The sequence below is a fragment of the Pongo pygmaeus genome, chromosome 15 (genome assembly GCF_028885625.2).
Source record: "Pongo pygmaeus isolate AG05252 chromosome 15, NHGRI_mPonPyg2-v2.0_pri, whole genome shotgun sequence".
Lineage (NCBI taxonomy): Eukaryota > Metazoa > Chordata > Mammalia > Primates > Hominidae > Pongo > Pongo pygmaeus.
In genome coordinates, this window is record NC_072388.2 from 80,088,946 (window position 1) to 80,109,280 (window position 20,335).

The 20,335-nt window shown below is 41.2% G+C and overlaps 1 long non-coding RNA gene across 1 annotated transcript; it reads right to left on the minus strand.

Moving 5' to 3' along the window:
- Nucleotides 1-2,620: 2,620 nt before the first annotated feature.
- On the minus strand, nucleotides 2,621-19,138 carry LOC134738164 (uncharacterized). Its single transcript, XR_010123775.1, has 3 exons — nucleotides 18,838-19,138; nucleotides 13,853-14,041; nucleotides 2,621-2,713 (listed from the first exon to the last, which is right to left on the minus strand). It is a non-coding gene; the product is annotated as an uncharacterized LOC134738164 (long non-coding RNA).
- Between the last annotated feature and the right edge of the window lie 1,197 nt (nucleotides 19,139-20,335).

A 20,335-nucleotide genomic window follows, 5' to 3' on the forward strand; every position in this document is an offset into this window, starting at 1 on the left:
CATGGTAGCACATGCCTATAATTCCACCTACTCAGGGGGCTGAGGCACAAGAATAGCCTTGAATCTGGGAGGCAGAGGTTTCAGTGAGCCGAGATCATGCCACTGCACTCTAGCCTGGGTGACAGAGTGAGACTCCATCTGAATAAAAATAAAAATAATAAAAAATAAAAAGAAATTTGCTGTCAAGAGCAGCACTATCTATCTGCCTATTGGAAGGGAAATATTTTGACAAAAATCTCTTCATAACTTATTCCTTCCTGTGACTCCATTTTCTCTTTCACCATAAACACTGCAATTTAAAGATTGACCTCAAGGGCAGCTGCAAAAAGTCCAAGCCTCAATTCTCTAGGAGAATTTTCAAGCTGCTCAGCAAGAGCTATATTAAAGAAATGGGGTAAAAGTTTGAGAAAAACAAGACTAATACCACCTCTGTTTCTTTTTAGCAAATCCCAGGTTTAAATTTTATTACATTCCATTTCAGTTCCCCTGACATCATATGAAAAAGACTTCTGGAATGATAGAGGACAAATGGAGACACTTACAGACTAGATACTGACACATGATTTGTAGATCTGTGGGAATATGGGACTCCTATGATTTGTTATTAACAACAAAGAGAACCATTTCACACTATTTGCTCTCAAATATTTTTCTGATTTCTCAAAGTGTTCTTCAAGCACTCTGACAGGAAAGAAACTAGGGGAAGTATTAATAGCTTCAGCAAATGTTGGAGAAATGAGATTCCCTGAGCAATCAATGCCATGGTCTGGATGAAAGAGGAGATGCCTGACCTCATACCTGTTTTCATCATCTGCAGGCCAACTCTGGTGAAAAGGAAAGAGTGAGCACACACCTTTGGCACTCAGAGGTCTTCCCAGACATCCAAGTTGCTACTTGATTTCATTTTAATTAGTACAGTTGAGCCACTCATGGGAGCAATACTTGGAGAAAGTTAAAGTATTTTCTCCTGCTTCTTTAACTATTTGCCCATCCAGCCTCTTTGGTACCCATAAATTCTCTTCAAACCCTCTCACCCTGCAGCCACGCCCTGTATTACATCTGGAAGGACTTCAACCTACACCAACCCCTCCATCTTATCCTAATCCCAATATACTTTGTCCAACCTATTCCATTCTGTCCCTGTCCAACTCCTAAAAAGCGTACTGTAGTTTCTATGCCCCCATTGCCACCATCAAAAGGGGGAAAAGGGCCAGTGGTGGTTGATGCTGCATCTAGGATATACTGAGAAACTTTTTAACAATCATCATCATAGATAGGATATGAAAAAGAGAATAGGTGCAGAGTATAGTGGTACGAAAGTTTGAGTGATTCAGGATTAGAGATGGTAATTACACAGAATGAGAAAGAAACCTGTGGCTGGTGCTGCTTTTCATCCGTCCCAGTCAGCTGAAAAGGAAATGTAGGGGCTAAGAATTTCATACTTACATAGCTAACTCTTAGAGCAATTGCTTAGTATTATCCACGAGTTCTAGAGAAAGGTTCTACAACTTTTTGGTAAGTTAACAACAACAACAACAAAATCAGTGGTTGAAAGAAATGTCCAGAAACATCTAATTCACTTATTTTCTTAAGTTTTTGTTGAACAAACCTTCTCAAATATGCCTAAGGCAATCTTCACCTTTGTCTTACGCAAAGTACTTTTATGTACATCTCTTAAGAAGTCTTCAGATCTCCAGCTGCGTGCTGGGAGAACCACTCCTCTCTTCAAAGCTCAGATGGAAATGCAGTAGAAATACCATTTGACCCAGCCATCCCATTACTGGGTATATACCCAAAGGACTGTAAATCATGCTGCTATAAAGACACATGCACACGTATGTTTATTGCGGCATTATTCACAATAGCAAAGACTTGGAACCAACCCAAATGTCCAACAATGATAGACTGGATTAAGAAAATGTGGCACATATACACCATAGAATACTATGCAGCCATAAAAAATGATGAGTTCATGTCCTTTGTAGGGACATGGATGAAATTGGAAATCATCATTCTCAGTAAACTATCGCAAGAACAAAAAACCAAACACCGCATATTCTCACTCATAGGTGGGAATTGAACAATGGGAACACATGGACACAGGAAGGGGAACATCACACTCTGGGGACTGTTGTGGGGTGGGGGAAGGGGGTAGGGATAGCATTGGGAGATATACCTAATGCTAGATGACGAGTTAGTGGGTGCAGCACACCAGCATGGCACATGTATACACCTGTAACCAACCTGCACATTGCGCACATGTACCCTAAAACCTAAAGTATAAAAATAATAAATAAAATAAATAAATAAATAAAGAAGTCTTAAATTAAATAACAATTAATTGAAAAACGAAGCTCAATTCATTCATTTATTCCAAATCTGAGCACAGAGAGACACCAGCAGGCTGGAAAATCAGTAGATTGTCTAATATTGGTCTTAATTCCACAGAGATGTTTGGAAACGTCTTTTGAAAAGTCTGCTGACAACCTGATTACTGTTTCTATGATTCTGTCTTTTCAGTTACAAAGTCCTCTGAGAGCTGCCAACAAAAGGTTAAATTGAAACTTGTAAGTTGAATGACTTATCAGCCACTGATTTGACTGGGTGTGGTGGCTCCTACCTGTAATCCCGGCACTTTAGAAGGCTGCAGCGGGCAGATTGCTTGAATCCAGGAGTTCGAGACCAGCCTAGGCGACACAGCAAAACCCCATTTCTAAAAAAATAAAAATAAAAATAAAAAGCCAGGTGTAGTGGCACTCACATGTAGTCCCAACTACTACGGAGGCTGAGGCAGAAGGGGAGGCAGAGATTGCAGTGAGCCAAGAAGGCGCCACTGCACTCCAGCCTGGGCAACAAAGCAAGACCCTGTCTCTAAAAAAAAAAAAACCACCATTGATTTGTTTCCTTGTAACCTACATTTCCTCTGATTGTGCTTGCTCTAAATAAACTAAGAAGGAAGGAGGATGAAATGGAGAAACTGGTATTAGCGATACATATGGAAATATTTTTTAAGGGAAGAATCATTGTCAACTTTTGTTGCTAATAAAATTATTGATAAATAAGACTAATGATGATAGTTCTATGGTCAGTAAAATGATACTGAATGCCTCTGTTAGGGGGAAGTTTAATGAAAGGGAAAATCAAGTTTTCAGGTCAGCTTCTTCAACAGAAATGGGTCATACAATCCATCATCAAAAAGGTCTTGTAAATTCTAAGGTGGCAAGCAAAACTGTAACTTAAACATTAAAAACTTTTTATAGCTAGTCAGTCTAACTGGATTAGAGTATTTTTATGTTATGTGTATATAATATACCTGGTGTGATTATTGTAGACATTGATGCCCATTTCCTAGTAAATGGAGTATAGATTTTCCTCTTTGAGTTATTATAAAATAATAAAGTTCCTGTATTTGGATTCTCCTTTTTTATTGGTACCCCCAATCAGCACACAAACTTTTTTCTCATGTTTAGAAAAAAATAATCTTGCCTTGATTTCACTCTTCCCCCATTATTTCTTTGGCACCTTTGCAACAAAACTAGAAAAAAAAATGGGGTTATCTTTACTCACTTTTCCCGTTCTCTGTTAAACCAACTGTAACTAGTTTTTCAATCCCATAGCTCAAGGAAAGTGATCTTGTTAAGGGCATCTGTGAATCCATATGGCTAAATCTAATGGTCAGTTTTCAGGTCTTATCTTACTTATCAGCAATACTTGATCCAATTGTTCACTCGCTCCTCATTGACATCCTTTCTTCCCTTGGCTTTGAGGACACCACAGTATCCTGGCTTTCTATTTACCTCACTGACCACTCCTTCTCAATGGCCTTTGCTGCTTTTTTCTCTTTGCATCAACCTCCTAAAATACTCTGGGATTGAGTCCTTGGCCCTCTTTTGCCTTTTCTGTCAACACTTACTCCCTAGGTGATCTCATGCAACCACAAGACTTTGAATGCTATCTACATGCAATGCTTCCCAAATGTCTTATCTCCAGACCAGACCTTTCTCCAAACTCTAGGCTTATATATCCATCTGCCTCCTCACCAGCTCCACTTTAATATCTAACAGGAATCTCAAAATTAACATGTCCAAAACCAAACCCCTAATCTTCTACTCCAAAACCCACTTCGTCTACTGCCTTCTCCATCTTGGTCAATGGCAATACATCCTTCAAAGTGCTCAGACAAAAAATCTTGAAGTCTTCCTTGTTTCTTCTCTTTCTCTCACACTCCACATCCAAACTACCAACAAATCTTTTTGGCTTAACCTTCAATATATATTTAGAATATGGCCCCTTCTTACACAAGCACTGCCATTATCCTGGTCTGGATTACCACCATCTCTTTTCTTTGGATTACTAAATAGTCTCCATTGTTCTCCTGTCCCCCTACAATCTATTCAAGGGGTTGACAAACTACTCCCCAGTGGCCAAATTAGGTTCACTGCTTGCTTTTGTACATCCTAAAAGCTAAGAATTATTTTATATTTTTAAACCAGTTCGAAAAAAATCAAAATAAAAAATCTTTTGAGGGACATGACAATTATATAAAACTCAAATTTCAGTGCTCATAAATGAAGTTTCAATGGAACACAACCACACTCATTCATTTACATATTGTGCATGGCTACTTTTGTGCTACAATCGTTGAGTAGTTGTGACGGAAACTGTATCGCCCACAGAGCCTAATGGCTCTGGCGCTTTATAGAACAGTTTGCCAACCTCTAGTGTATTCTCAACAGATCAGTTACAGTGGTTCTTTTAAAACTTAGGTCAGATCAGGTCATTCCTCTGCTCTCCAGTTCTCTCATATCAAAAGTCAAAGTCGGCCGGGCATGGTGGCTCACGCCTGCTGTCCCAGCACTTTGGGAGGTCAAGGCAGGCAGATCACTTGAGGTCAGCAGATCTACACCAGCCTGGCCAACATGGCAAAACGCCATCTCTACTAAAAGTACAAAAATTAACTGGACATGATGGTGGGCACCTGTAGTCCCAGCTACTCAGGAGGCTGACACAGAGGAATCTCTTGAACACAGGAGGCGAAGGTTGCAGTGAGCCGAGATCATGCAACTGCACTCCAGCCTGAGTGACAAAGCGAGACTCGGAATGTGGGAAGCAGTTGCAGAAATAAACGTCTTAATGACTAAAAAAAAAAAAAAAAAAAAAAAGCCAAAGTCTTTAAACAAGACCCATATGATCTGGTCCAAGTTGCCTCTCTTTTTTTTTTTTATCTCCTACACATCTTTTCCCTGTTGACCTCTTGCTGCTCTGCCTTCCTGCTCTTCCTTGGTCATACCTACGAACTTCCCAACCAGACCCATGACATTGGCTCATCACTGTCTGGAATGCTTTTCTCCTGGATAGCTGTATGGATAAATCCTTCACTCCCATCAAGCCTTTGTTCAAATGGCACCTTTTAGTGAGGCCTGTCCTGACCACCCTAACTTAAATTTGTTACTTGTTCCATGCTGTATTCCTGGTCCTCTCAAGAATTTTCCTCTTTTTTTCTACTGTACTTATCACTTTTTTTCTACTGTACCTCTATTTTCCTCTTTTTTTCTACTGTACTTATCACTTCCTAATATACTAGTTTATTTATCATGTTATAATAAACGTAATGGGACATAAGCTCCACAGTGGCAGACATTTTTGTCAGTTTTATTCACTGGTGCATCCCAAGAACCTAGAACAATCCCTGGCACATAGTAGGTGCTCAATAAATATGTGCTGGATTTGAATTGAATTTCTGATATATTATTTTTCATGTCTATGAAATGTTTAATTGATGCTGAGCCCTTAAAAATGTATCTTCCCCCAAACCAAACATCATATGTTCTCACTTATAAGTGGGAGCTAAGCTATGAGGGTGAAAGGCATATAATGATATAATGAACTTTGGGGACTCAGGGGGAAGGGTTGGGAGGTGGGTGAGGGATTAAAGAGTACACACCAGGTACAGTATACACTGCTTGAGTGACGGGTACACAAAGATCTCAGAAATCACCACTAAACAACTTTTCCATGCAACCAAACACTACCTGTTCCCCAAAAACTATTTAAATTTAAAAAAATGTATCCTCTCAAATATAATAGCTTATTCCCGGTAGAGCATGAACATTTGACAATTTTCTGTTTTATGATATAGTCGTCCTCTGTAGTTAAAAATTAGACATGGCCTTATATAAATTCTTACAGATTATAAAAAAAGAGTCCACTATCCATCATTTTCTCTGTAAGAAGCCTATTCGTTGAGTCCTCTATCTTACAGTAAGGAAGCACTTGTGGTTACAAGCTAAAAACCCCTGCAATTCAGTAAAACTCAGTCTCAACTTCCCATTTAAAAGCCCAGAGAATTAGTCATCTACATGCAAGAAAGTGTTTGAATTGAGCATTTGTTTGACTAGTTATTCATTTATTGAGTACCTTCTGCAAGCAGAGCATATCCATCAGAATTTTTTTTTTAACTGTGCCCCAGACTTTAAAAAAACTTTGAATCTAGAGAGGAAGATATATGTGTCACCGCAGTATAAAAATTATTGCAGTTTCTGAATGTTACTATAGAGCAGTGTTACTCAATAGAAATCAATCCTAAGCAAAAAGAACAAAGCTGGAGGCATCTCACTACCTGACTTCAAATTATACTGCAAGGCTATTATAACCAAAACAGCATGGTACTGGTACATACATAGACACATAGATCAATGAAACAAAATAGAGAATCCAGAAATAAAGCCACATACCCACAATCCAACTTATCTTCAATAATGCTAACAAGAAGTTACACTGGGCAGAGGACTCTCTTTTCAATAATTGGTGCAGGAAAAATTGGATAACCACATGCAGAAGAATGAAACTTGACCCCTATCTCTCAACCTATAAAAAAATTAACTCAAGAAGGATTAAAGACTTAAACATAACACCTGAAACCATAAAAATCCTAGAAGAACACCTAAGAAAAACTCTTCCAGATATTGGCCTACGCAAAGAATTCATGACGAAGACGTCAAAAGCAAATGTAACAAAAACAGAAAAATGAAACTTAATTAAACTAAAAAGCTTCTGCACAACAAAAGAAATAATCAACAGAGTAAACAGTCAACAGAAAGGGAGAAAATATTTGCAAACTATACATCCAGCAAAGAACTGATACCCAGAACCTACAAGGAAAAACTTAATAAGAAAAAAAGCACTTGTATTACAAAACAAAAACCCCTGCCATTCACTAAAACTCAGTGTCAACTTTCCATTTAAAAGCTCAGAGGTCACTCACATGCAAGAAAAACTGTTAAATTAAGCTTTTTTTCTTTTTTCTTTTTTCTTTTTCTTTTTTTTTTTTTTTTTTTTTTTTGAGACAAGGACTCACTCTGTCACCCACTGCAACCTCCACCTCCCAAGTTTAAGCAATCCTCCCACCTCAACCTCCTGAGTAGCTGGGACTACAGGAGAACTCCATCATGCCCGGCTAATTTTTTGTACTTTTTTGTAGAACGGGGTTTTGCCATGTTGCCCAGGCTGGTCTCAGAACTCCTCGACTCAAGCAATCTGTCCGCAGCAGCCTCTCAAAGTGCTGGAATTACCGGCATGAGCCACCACAGCCAGCCTGAATTGAGCTTTTGTTTGGCTCAATTCAATAAGAAAAAAACAAATAACTCCATTTAAAAGTGGGCAAAGGATGGCCAGACACGGTGGCTCACGCCTGTAATCCCAGCACTTTGGGAGGCTGAGGCAAGTGGATCACCTGAGGTCAGGAGTTCGAGACCAGCCTCGCCAATATGGTGAAACCCCGTCTCTACTAAAAATACAAAATTAGCCGGGTGTGATGGTGCACACCTGTAATCCCAGCTACTCCGGAGGCTGAGGCAGGAGAATCTCTTAGAACCTGGGAGGTGGAGATTGCAGTGAGCCAAGATCACACCACTGCACTCCAACCTGGGCAACAAAGGAAGACTCTGTCTCGAAAAAAAAAAAAAAAAAAAAAGTGGGCAAAGGACATGAACAATGAACAGACATTTCTTCAGACATACAAGCAGCCAACGAACATGAAAAATGTTCAACATCACTAATCATCCGAGAAATGCAAATTAAAGCCACAATGAGATACCATCTCATGCCAGTCATAATGGCTATTAATTAAAAAATCAAAAAACAGCTGATGTTGCCAAGGATGTGGAGAAAAACAAACGCTTATATACTGTTGGTGGGAATACAGAAAAAGTATGGAGATGTCTCAAAGAACTAAAAGTAAAACTACCATTTGACCCACCAATCCCACCGAGTACCTACTCAAAGGAATAGAAATCGTTCTATCAAAAAGATGCCTGCACTCTGTGTTTATCACAGCACTATTCACAATAGCGAAGGCATGGAATCACCCTAACTGTCCATCAACAAATGACTGGAGAAAGAACATATGGTATACATACATCATGGAATACTATGCGGCCCTAAAAAAGAATAAAAGCAGGTCTTTTGCAGCAATATGGATGGAGCTGGAGGCCACCATCCTAAGTGAAATAACTCAGAAACAGAAAGTCAAATATTACATGTTCTCACTTATAAGTGGGAGATAAACAAGGGGTACACCTGGACATATAGAGGGAAATAATAGATACAGGGGAGAGTCGGAGGGGGCAAAGGTCAAAAATTACCTATTGGGTACAATGTTCAGTATTCAGGTGATGGGTAGGCTAGAAGTGCAAACCCCACCATTATACAATATAGCCATGTAACAAAACTGCACATGTACCTCCTGAATCCATAAGAATAGAAAAAATTAAGGTTAAAAGAAAAAAGTGAAAGTTGTTTTAATAATATACTTTAACCCATTATTATAAAATGATATCATTTTGAACTGAAATCAATATGAAAATTATTAATGAGATATTTTACATTCTCTTTTCTTCTTGCTCAGTCTTGAAAATTCAGTATATACTTAAAACACATGGCAATTTGGAAACTAAATTTTCTTCAGAAATACCTTAGCCACATTCAAAGTTTGTAAAATGTCCACTTGAAAAAAAAAGACTTACAAACCCAAATTACTCTAAACAGACTTAAAAGTTTTTCATAACTGAATTGTTTTTTTTTAAACTTGAAATTCAATTCATAAAAATGAAGTAAAATTGAAAATTCAGTTTCTCAGTCTCACTACCCACATTTCAAATGTGCCATAGCCACACATAGCTCATGGCTACCATAGTGAATAGCACAAGTTTAGAGCAGGGACTGTCAAATATTTTCTGTAATGGGCTAAAGAGTAAATATTTTGGCCTGGTGCAGTGGCTCACACCTGTAATCCCAGCACTTTGGGAGGCCTAGGGGGGCGGATTGCCTGAGCTCAGGAGTTCGCCACCAGCCTGGGCAACACAGTGAAACCCTGTCTCTACTAAAAAATACAAACAAAATTAGCTGGGCATGATGGCATGTGTCTGTAGTCCCAGCTACTTGGGAGGCTGAGGCAGGAGAAATGCTTGAACCTAGGAGGCAGAGGTTGCAGTGACCCCGTGCCACTGCACTCCAGCCTGGGTGACAGAGTGAGACTCCATCTCAAAAAAAAAAAAAAAGTAAATATTTTAGGCTTTGCAAGCCATAGATGTCCCTGCACTAGAGGATTCCGCTTGAGGGATCAAAGAAATCTTTAAGAAGGTCACTTCTAAGCTGGGATTTTAAAGATTAGTAGGATTTCAAATGTATAAATATAGGAGGGTACAGGAAAGAGCATTCCATACAGAGGCCTAAGCATGAACAAAATGACAGAGGTGTGAAGGCTGTGGTACTGCTCGGAAAAGGAATCAGCATACAGGATGAGAGGGCTGGAAGGAGGAAAGGCAATGTGCTAGTTACTCTCCCTGTAATTGACCCAATTACAGGCATTCTCCAACTTTTCTGCCCTGCAGGGACTGACCACTATAGACTGCATCATGCATGCTCTTTTGTCCTCTGTGTTCCAATGGGTTTGGCCACAGGGGCTCTGGCTTGAGATCAGAGTACAAGGGCAGAGATAGGTGGGCATTTATCCCCGGTTCCCTCCCTGCTTCTTGACTGCTATGGCAGTGTTAGCTCCATAGTTATAGCTCCTGTCTTCTGTGACTCCAAGTTCCCTCTGGGGTTCAGTATCATCCCCTGTTTCTTCTGTCCTTTCAGCCTTAGGACTGGTAACAACTTTGCTGTGGCTAATTCCTAAGTGTTTCACCATCCCTGATTGGTTCCTCTCACCCCACCCACCTCTTTGTAAATAGTCTGTAAATTCTCCTCAGTTAAATTCTTTGAGGAGACCATTTGTTTTCTGCCAGCCTTTTCACTGACTCAGATAGACTGAAGCTGCATCATCCAGGATCTTACATGACAGGCTATCAAGTTTGACCTGTGTTCAGTAGACAGTACAGAGCATCAAGGCTCTTAGCACAGAGTTGTGTGGGTTGTGCACTGCACAACTATGTATGGAAGCCCTGGCTCTTAATAAAGAGAGAGACAGAGGGAGAGAGGGAGAGAGAGAGATGATTAAAGAAAATAAAAAGGAGGAGGGCTTGGGAGGCAGTTCAAGGAGAGAATCAGCATAACCATGTCATCAGTAGCTGAGAGTATGTCATAGGCACACAGTGCCAGCTCTGGGAAGAGTACGAGTGGTCTGGTCCATTTTAGAGACTATCAAAGCTACTTAGCTCTGAGTTAAATAGATAATATTCTGTCCTATGTTCCAGAGCCACTCTTTGCAGCAACCAGTGCCCATTCACTGCAGGGTCCTCCATGACTTCTGGCTTAGAAGCCAGTTGTAGCTCAAAGTTCTCCAGCAAACATTTTCCCACTTTATCATTTTCTAATATTAGTGTGCTGGTTCTGGAAAGCAGATAACCAAGTATAAGGAAGACCACACATTTCCTTCAAGATATCAAACCCAAGTCCTTTGTAAAGTAGTATCTTATAGCAGTGCTCCCCAAATTTGTTCACATCGTGGCATTCTGAGAATATAATCATATTGCACACACACTAGGTAAATGAACAAGGGTACTCTCAGCCAGAGGTGACAAGTACAGAGGCTCTGGCTTCCCCAGACCTTGGACAGCTTCCTCAAGGCACACTTGCAACACACTTGAGACTTAGAGCTCAAGGTGTGAAGTTCTGCCTTAGAGCTCCAACTCCATCTGCACAAGAGTCTCATCCTCGTGGGACTCTCTCATGAACTATCAGTGACCTCAGGCAAGCCCTGGTCCCCCTTTAACATTTGACCCAAAGCCGTTGTGGTGGCTCATGCCTGTAATCCTAATGCTTTGGAAGGCTGAGATTGGAGGACCACTTGAGGCCAGGAGTTCAAGGACCAGCCTGAACAAAACAGTAACACCCTATCTCTATAAAAAAAATTAATTAATTTAAGAATTAGCCAGGTGTGGTGGCATGCCCCTGTAGTCCCAGATATTCAGGAGGCTAAGGCAGAAGGATCACTTGAGCCCAAGAGTTTGAGGCTGCAGTGAGCCACGATTGTGCCGCTCCACTCCAGCCTGGGCCACAAAGGGAGACCCCCATATCTTTAAAAAAATTTAACAACCATTTGACCCAATTACGGGCATATAACTCCTCTCTGATTCTCCGAAGTCATAGGTAGGGTCACAGCTAGCCCATATTGAACCTTTGCACAAATTAGAAAAAGGTACCCTTGCCCTGGATGGACATTGCCAAGCACCAGGGTACAACAGCCACCAGCCATGATTAAGAATATTCAAAAACTCATGGGATTATAGAATAAAGAGGAAGTGACACCACTCAATACTTGGTCTTACAAAATGCCCTTAGTTATGCTTGGGGCATTGGGGCCCACATCAAGGCTGCCTCCTTATCTTGCTGGGAACCTTTCTAGATCTCCTGCGAGTCACTCTGTCCTCATGACTCTTTAGCTGGGAAAGTGACTGTCCCGTCCTATTGTGATATGTTTCCAACCCCCAGTGTTGTACTGGGAGACTTAATATCTGTCTTGGTGATACACAATATCTTATGGAAGTTTGACCAGTTTTGTGATTTCTCTCTTGAAATTTCTACTCTTACTTCTGCATCTGGGCCACCATCAGCCAGTAGCCAGGTTAATCCCATTAATCCAATAGCACAACCCACTAACCATAATGTATAGTATCAGTGCCCTTATCAATGTCAATCCCTTGCCTTCAAAGGCTGGCAATAGAGAAGACTAGAAGGAGAAGACTAGAAGTTCAAGTTTTAAAGTTTAGGCACCCTTCTCTTTATGGAGTGTATAGCTTCTTGGCCAACCTGAATCTAGTCTTGATTTTATTAGTAAATCAACAGATCATTTTAGTTTTTACTTTGTGTAAAGTAAGCATAAGAGGTTCTCCCATGAGTCAAATACACATGTCTTCACACTAGGATTGAAGCTATTAACATGAATATTGACCAGTTACGTGTTTTATTTACATACATCCATGTTCTCCCTTGTGACCTAGATAAGTCCAGTTGTTGGGCAGCTGAGCTCTGCAGTAATGGCCCAAAATGGACAGAGCAGACTCATCCTCAAAGTCAAAACATGGCAAAGGGACGAACCTTTCTTTCAAATATGAGGAAGGTTAACATGACCTAAAAACAAAGTTCTTCTGTTCTTTGCCAGATAGAAATGACCTTTCTGTGAAGAATTTAAAAAAAAAAAAAAAGAATCTTAATGAAATACACCTGCGTCATTAGGCGCTTATTACAGACACTTAGTAAGTCTGTTAGGTCAGTGAGTGAGGCCAAGAACCTGCCAAACTGAAGGGTCATTGTCAACCAATGGAACAAAACAAATGGAGAAGAAGGAGGAGGAAAGATAAGTAGTTTTGATCTGAGACATGCGGCACAGACTCCTTGCTAGAGCTGCTTGAAAACCTATCTTTCTCCCTTTTCCTTTTGCCAGAGACTTAGGGCCCACTCGACATATTCACAGTTGGCTGATGCCACACTCTAAATCCTTACCTGAGGAGCAGTGTCTCCCTCTACAGGCAGCACAGCTGAAACACAAGAAAGGTCTCTCTCCATAGCAGTGCCTCTATAACTGACATGTCCCTGTACCTCGCAGCCAGCACATTGTGATAATGACTCATTGCTCCGCTGCTGATTCACAGACCATCGCCAGGCAATGTGTGGGCCTGGAACTTGGTCATGCTTCTTTACCTTTTTGCATTGATCTCTAACATAAGTAACATGTCATACCCATCCATGTGAGTATGGCCCCAGCACAACCAGAAAACACCAACTAATGGAATTTTCCACATTTTATGTGACCCAGCAGCACCTTCTTGTTTTAGTTAAAACTCTCTAATATTGCTTGTCCCATTTGATGATCGTTAAATTGGAAAGTGGTAGGCCAAGTGCAGTGGCTCACACCTGTAATCCCAGCACTTTGGGAGGCTAAGGTGGGTGGATCACCTGAGGTCAGGATTTTGAAACCAGCCTGGCCAACACGGTGAAACCTCGTCTCTACTAAAAATTTAAAAGTTAGCTGGGCATGGTGGCGTACACCTGTAGTCCCAGCTACTCAGAAGGCTGAGGCAGGAGGATCACTTGAACCAAGGAGGCAGAGGTTGCAGTGACCCGAGATTGTGCCACTGCACTCTAGCCTGGGTGACAGAGTGAGATTCTGTCTCAAAAACATTTTTTTTTATTTTAAAAATTAAAAAAGTAAAAAGTTGGAAAGTGGTAGATTGTACCACCTCCCTGCCCTCACACCATTACAAACTACTCAGAGGATTGAAAACAAGCTTCCCTTTTCAAAAAGGATAGGGCAATCTGATTTCAAGTCACCTGTGAACAGTCAAGGAGCAGAAATAAATGTAAGGAAAGAAACACACCAGATAGAAATGATTCTTGCAGCCTATTAACTTACATGTTTCATCAGACTTCCCAGGACAGTCTCTCCCTCGATTTCTTATAAGAATTCCTTAGATGAAGCCAGAACCAATGATTTAGCCTCCTTTTGACACCACTCTTCTTGTCCTATATCTGTATACCGACCTCCTTTGCCCAACTGTTGTTAAATCCAAAGCAACGTTATTCCAGGAAGTGCTGTCACCACCTGTGAGAGTAGGCAGACATGAAGAGTTGCTCAACATCTGCTTTGCTGGATAGCTTTCTTCATTTATGAAAGCTCAAAGGCAGAATTCAAAGTTCATAGGTGGAAGAACTTAGTGCTGGCCAGCATCATCGTGCACTCCCCAGGCCACATGGAGGAGCATGAAGTGTTTGTAAATTGTTAGGTCTCTATTAAAGAACGTTATGTGTTTAAATACAGGGTTGAAGACGATACAAACTTATAGGTGAATTAAATTTAAAAGACAAAATGTTGACAAACTTCTTCTTCAACTAAAATAATGTAACATTTATTCTCTTCTCATCACATAAATAAGAAGCAAGCTGCATATTAAAAATACATATATATGAGACCAGGCACAGTGGTTCACAGAGGTCTGTCATCTCAGTGCTTTGGGAGGCCAAGGTGGAAGGATCACTTGAGGCCAGGAGTTCGAGACCAGCCTGGACAACATAGGGTGATCCCATCTCTACAAAACATAAAAAAATATGAATTGTTCAAACATGTAAGTAAATGAGATCATGTTTAGGCAATGGGGCTCATGCTGATAGCCATCAAGAAATCACAGAAGTAATTAACTTGGAAAAAACATCAATGATCAATTATAAATGTGACCATGCCTGATTTTATCATTCATGTTATCTTTTTCACACTTTTCATACTTGCAAAACAAAGTCATGATTAGCTCTCTTATAACAAACACCAGCATGTATACTCACCAAGCCCATTTTCCCTACATCCTGGACACACACCTACATACTCATTCCCCAGCTTCCCTTTCAAGGAATGTCACATCCAGCCCTTAAGACTCCTAACACAATCCTCTTGTGCTTTCCGTCTCCATATCTGCCAGACAGATGCAAAGGATCCCAGAGAGAGGGAAAAAGAGTATCTGAAGCTGCAGGGAAAAATAAATCACTAGATGAAAGAAGCCTGTGTCTCTGAATTACTGTGTGGAGAAGAGCCATCCATACCAACCAGCATTGTCCTGTGACATGCAGAAGAAGCAGACCTTTGTTGAGTTAAGCCACTGAAATCTTGAAGTTAAAGAAACATTACTTAAGTTTACCTTCCTGAACTAATTCACAGTCTTACACTGTATTCTTTCCTTTTACTTCAGAAATTGAGCAACTATGGACAATTTTTATTTTTTTTTCCACAGTTAGAGCATACTTTAGCTCTTTGTCAATGTTACTTGACTTTCTTCTGTGTCAAAACAACGTGACAGCAGATAAATAAGACAGAACTGTGCAATCATCTTTAACACAGTCCTTTAGGCAATCATGCTATCTCACAGTGCTAAAATGGAATAAAATACATAAAACCCAAATATTATATCATTGAGAGAAATTTTTTAAATAGTCTTAGATTCCTTCTTTTTAATAATTCCTTGATGGCCGGGTGAGGTGGCACACACCTGTAATCCCAACACTTTAGGAGGCCAAGGCAGGTGGATCTCTTGAGGCCAGGAGTTAGAGTTCAGTGTGGCCAACTTGCTGAAACCCTGTCTCTACTAAAGATGCAAAAATTAACCCGGCATGGTCATGCGAGGCTGTAATCTCAGCTATTTGGGAGGCTGAGGTGGGAGAATTGCTTGAACCCGGGAGGCGGATGTTGCAGTGAGTCGAGATTGTGCCACTGCACTCCAGCCTGGACGACAGAGCAAGACTCTGTCTCAAAACAACAACAACAACAAAATAATAATAATTATAATTCTACGACAGCCATTTCATGAAAAAATAGAATTTATCTTCCTGTAATACACATTACTGTCAATAAACATTCCCAAATTACACAGGAAATCGCTGTTAATGCCTAATGATAAGAAAAGAAAAGAAAGAAACCTTCAAAACACTTTTTTCTTAAAAGAAATAATTCTGACATTTTTGACACCTGTATTAATGCTATCTAATTAATAAAATTATGAGAATTACCTGGACTAGTTCGGGCACGATGGCCCACGCCTATAATCCCAGCACTTTGGGAGGCCAAAGCTGGTGGATCACCTGAGGTCAGGAGACCAGCCTGGCCAACAGGGTGAAACCTCGTCTCTACTAAAAATACAAAAATATAAAATTAGCAGGGTGTGGTGGCACACGCCTGTAGTCCCAGCTACTCAGGATGCTGAGACAGGAGAATCACATAAACCCGGGAGGCGGAGGTTGCCATGAGCCGAGGTTGCATTACTGCACTCACTCCAACCTAGGCAAGATAGAGTGAGACTCCTTCTCAAGCAAAAAAAAAAAAAAAAAAAGAATTACCTGGACTAAATCAATGAATATAAGTGAAAATGCATAAAGAATATATATAAGAATGCATAAAGAATATATATAAGAAATGCATAAAGAATATATATATATAAGTAAAATGCACTGTCTTTGTCATCTTAGATTTCCACCAGTGCAAGGTAAAAAAACAAAAATGAAATAAGCAAAGTGTGCATTTTCCAAGTAGAATCAACTTGGGTTAGGAGGGTAATAATAGTGGCATCAACAAAAAACATTTTTGGCATCATTATTTTATTCTTTGAGTTTTTGCTTTATCTTTATATGTAAGGAAGTTTTATTGGGCCATCCCTCTGAAGAGAGACAACTAAACTGAAATAAAAGCTTAAAGATGTCTTCATTTCTTTAAAGGATCCTGGTATATTGTTATTACTATGTGTCTGTGGTTTTACATATAGGTTTCCATCCATGTTCCCGGCTCATAACTCCAATAGCTCTTGGTATAATGCTGGAGCACTTTAGGGCTCAGAAGCAGGCCTGAGAAAACAGAATGTCTCTCTGCTCCCCTCCTGCCCTCCTTGCACCTGCTCCTTTTTCTCCCCAGGTGAGGAATCTTCCTTGTTTTTCTATATTGGCACTGGCCATAAAGGAATTCTCTGACCTAACTTGTCTGATTGTGGGACGTAAGACCCTCATTTCAGAAGTGATCTTGCCCCATACCCTAAAAGAAGGAGTCCTACACAGAGGGGCCAAAAGGAATCTGAATAGACAGGCCTTACAGGGTTTCCCCTCTCAGTCTGTGAGTATTAGACCATACTCTTATTGTCCAATCACATCTCTACACAGTTGTCAGTCATGCCTATTCAATGATGTTCCCATGAAAGGCTCAAGCAAGAGACCAAGGTTCAAAGAGTTTCTGGATAGCTGAACACATGGAGGTTCCTAAAGGGTGGCATATCCTGGGAGATCACGGAAGCTCCGTGCCCCTTCTCCCCTACCTTGCCTTTGCCTCTCTTCGTCTGTATCATTTCTAACATCTTTCATAACAAACCAGTAAACATAAGTGTTTCCCTGGGTTATTTGACTCACTCCAGCAAATTAATTGAACCCAAAGAGGGACTTATGAAAACCCCAACTTGAAGCTCATTGGTCAGAAATTCTGGAGGCCTGGAGTTGCAACTGACATGTGAAGTAGGGGCAGTCTTGTGGGAATGAATCCTCAACATGTGGGATCTGATGCTATCTCCAGGTAAACTGCGACAGAATTGTAGAATTTGTTGCTTGCTTAGTGGCAGGAAGAACACCTCCACCCCAATTTGGTCACAGACATCTTCTGTGTTGATTGTTGTTGAGAGAGAGAATAGAAAAAGCACTTTGAGTTTGAGTGTGGTTTTTTTCCCACAGAAGTCCTTATTGTCTACAATTCATGAAGTAATTTAATGTTGTTATGTGTTATATTTGTTCCACTTTCCTTTAAAACTTACCATTCTAATTTTTCTCTCACAGTCAATATTTTGACCTATTCATGCTTACCAATTTCTTTGTTTTCCATTTCTTCTTTCGTCCTCTTTTGAATTTCCATAATCTTTTTTCTAAAGTTTATTGTTTACTAGGTCTTTCTGCCTGGCTAGGACTTGTAAATAATAAACACTTTCAGTTTTTATTTTAAAATATCTTTATTTCATCCTGACTGAAATAATATTTTTAGCTGGGTCTAGGTTCCTAGATTGAATTATTTCCCCTTAGTACTCTGAATACACTAACAAGGTCTTTATCCTCGTTTTTAATGAGGAACGTGCTCTTAATGGGTAAGTAGACATCTCCGAAGTCAGACTGGGTCCAACTTGACTCCACCACTCACTTGCTGTGTGACTTTAGGCAAAGTCTACAATCTTTCTGTACCTCACTTTTCCTATCTGTAAAATGGGGAGAAATCTAAAGCGTAGTGCATTGGGTTATTTAAAGATTCATACATGTGTAGTGTCTGAGACATAAAAAGCATTTGGCATTATTCCTATTTACTTGCTCAAGATGAGAGGCCTTCTTGCGTTTGAATTGTTGTGTTACATTGCTCCCAGAAACATCTTGATTAGATGATTTTTCCCAGAAAAATAACAGATGCAGTCAATAAGTGCTGCTTCCATCGAGACACCAAAATATCCCGTAAACCAACATACTCTGAGCAGATCCTCGCAGTGAAAACATTGAGTCCACAGAGCGGCCACACAGACACGAGGCTGAAGAGGAATGAAGCTGGGAACCCTGCGCGGGGTGAGTGCCAGGACTAGTTCCAGGCCCAGAACGTTTCCTAGGGAAGGGGTGAGTAAAGTGACAGTGGGGCAGCCCACTCTCCTCACGTATTTCTGGGATTCCAGCTATAAGAGATCCTATGACCCCCACAGACAGTTGAATTGGCAGAGGGATCTGCCCAGGGAGTAGGTAGAGACAGAGCTCCAGGTTGCAGGGAGCCCAGGGGGTTTTGTGTGCATGGCAGCTGCAGAGGAAGGTGGCTATAGGCGCCTATCCCTCAAGGCTCCCCATCTGACCTCAACTTACCAGTGGACCAAGAGAGAGCAGGGCTGTCCTTCCTGCGGGACTGGGGCGCATATGTTCTGCGGGACCCCCTGCACGCAGCCCCTCCCAAAGCCCCTGCCTGGTTGTTCCTGCAGGAGTGTGTGCACCGTGCCGCCTCCGCTGCCCAGCCTGAGTTCTTGCTAGCGACCCCGCCTGAATGCTTTCCAGGCAGCTTGGGAGCACTTCGGATCCCCCAACACAGCAGGTGTCTGACCCCGAGGGGCCGAAAGACAGAGCCCAATGCCCCAGGGTTGCAGCACAGAGCTCAGGGGTGCCCAGCTGCGATCTGTGGCTGGTGCGCAAGCGCGGGGGAGGAGCCTCCACTCTCAGAACGCTGAGAGGAGTGAGAAGCAGTTCGTGGGCCAGCGCGGGATGAGACTTGCCTCTCTCAGGGCCTTTCAGGGAAGGGTGCGGCCTGTCTGCAAGCCTTAGCCTCTGCCGGAGAGAGCCCCCACAGCTCCGAACACCTAACAGAGGAAATGTAAGTGCAGCTCCAGTGATTGGAGGGGGCTCCTCTAAGGGCCAGGAGAGGACTTGGCAAAAGGATCATCTCTCTCTCCCCTGAACTATGGAGCATGGCTGCGAATACAAAATAGCCAAAGAGCCAGCGCTGAGTAAGAGCCTGCCGGCCATTACTCTTAAGCGCCATCTACTGGTTTGCAGCCGAAATCACAATTTCAAAAATATTCTGCCAGTATAGAGCGCCTGTAAAACCCAGAGCAAGAATCTAGCCACAAAGATCCCATACAGAGCCTTGGCCCTCTGAAAGTATCTAGAAATGAAGCCAATTGACTATTCTCAACATATACCACAGTTAAGCCTTCAAGGTAAATGAATAATATAAAAACGAGAAGACAAAGGAACACCAGCCCTCTCAAAAGAGTCAGCACAAGAACTCTGGCAATTCAAAACGTCAAACAGGCACACTGGCCTCCCAGCAAGGACTGAAATGTCTGGAATGACAGACATAGAATTCAGAATCTGGATGCCAAAAAAGCTCATCAAGATTCAAGAGAAAGTAGAAACCCAATCCAAGGAATCCAGTAAAAATGACCCAAAAATTGAAAGACAAAATAGCCATTTTTATTTTTTATTTTTTTTATTTTTTTTTCTTTTATTATTATTATTATTATTATTATTATACTTTAGGTTTTATGGTACATGTGCGCAATGTGCAGGTAAGTTACATATGTATACATGTGCCATACTGGTGCGCTGCACCCACCAACTCGTCAGCTAGCATTAGGTATATCTCCCAACGCTATCCCTCCCCCCTCCCCCCTCCCCCCACCCCACAACAGTCCCCAGAGTGTGATGTTCCCCTTCCTGTGTCCATGTGTTCTCATTGTTCAATTCCCACCTATGAGTGAGAATATGCGGTGTTTGGTTTTTTGTTCTTGCGATAGTTTACTGAGAATGATGATTTCCAATTTCATCCATGTCCCTACAAAGGACGTGAACTCATCATTTTTTATGGCTG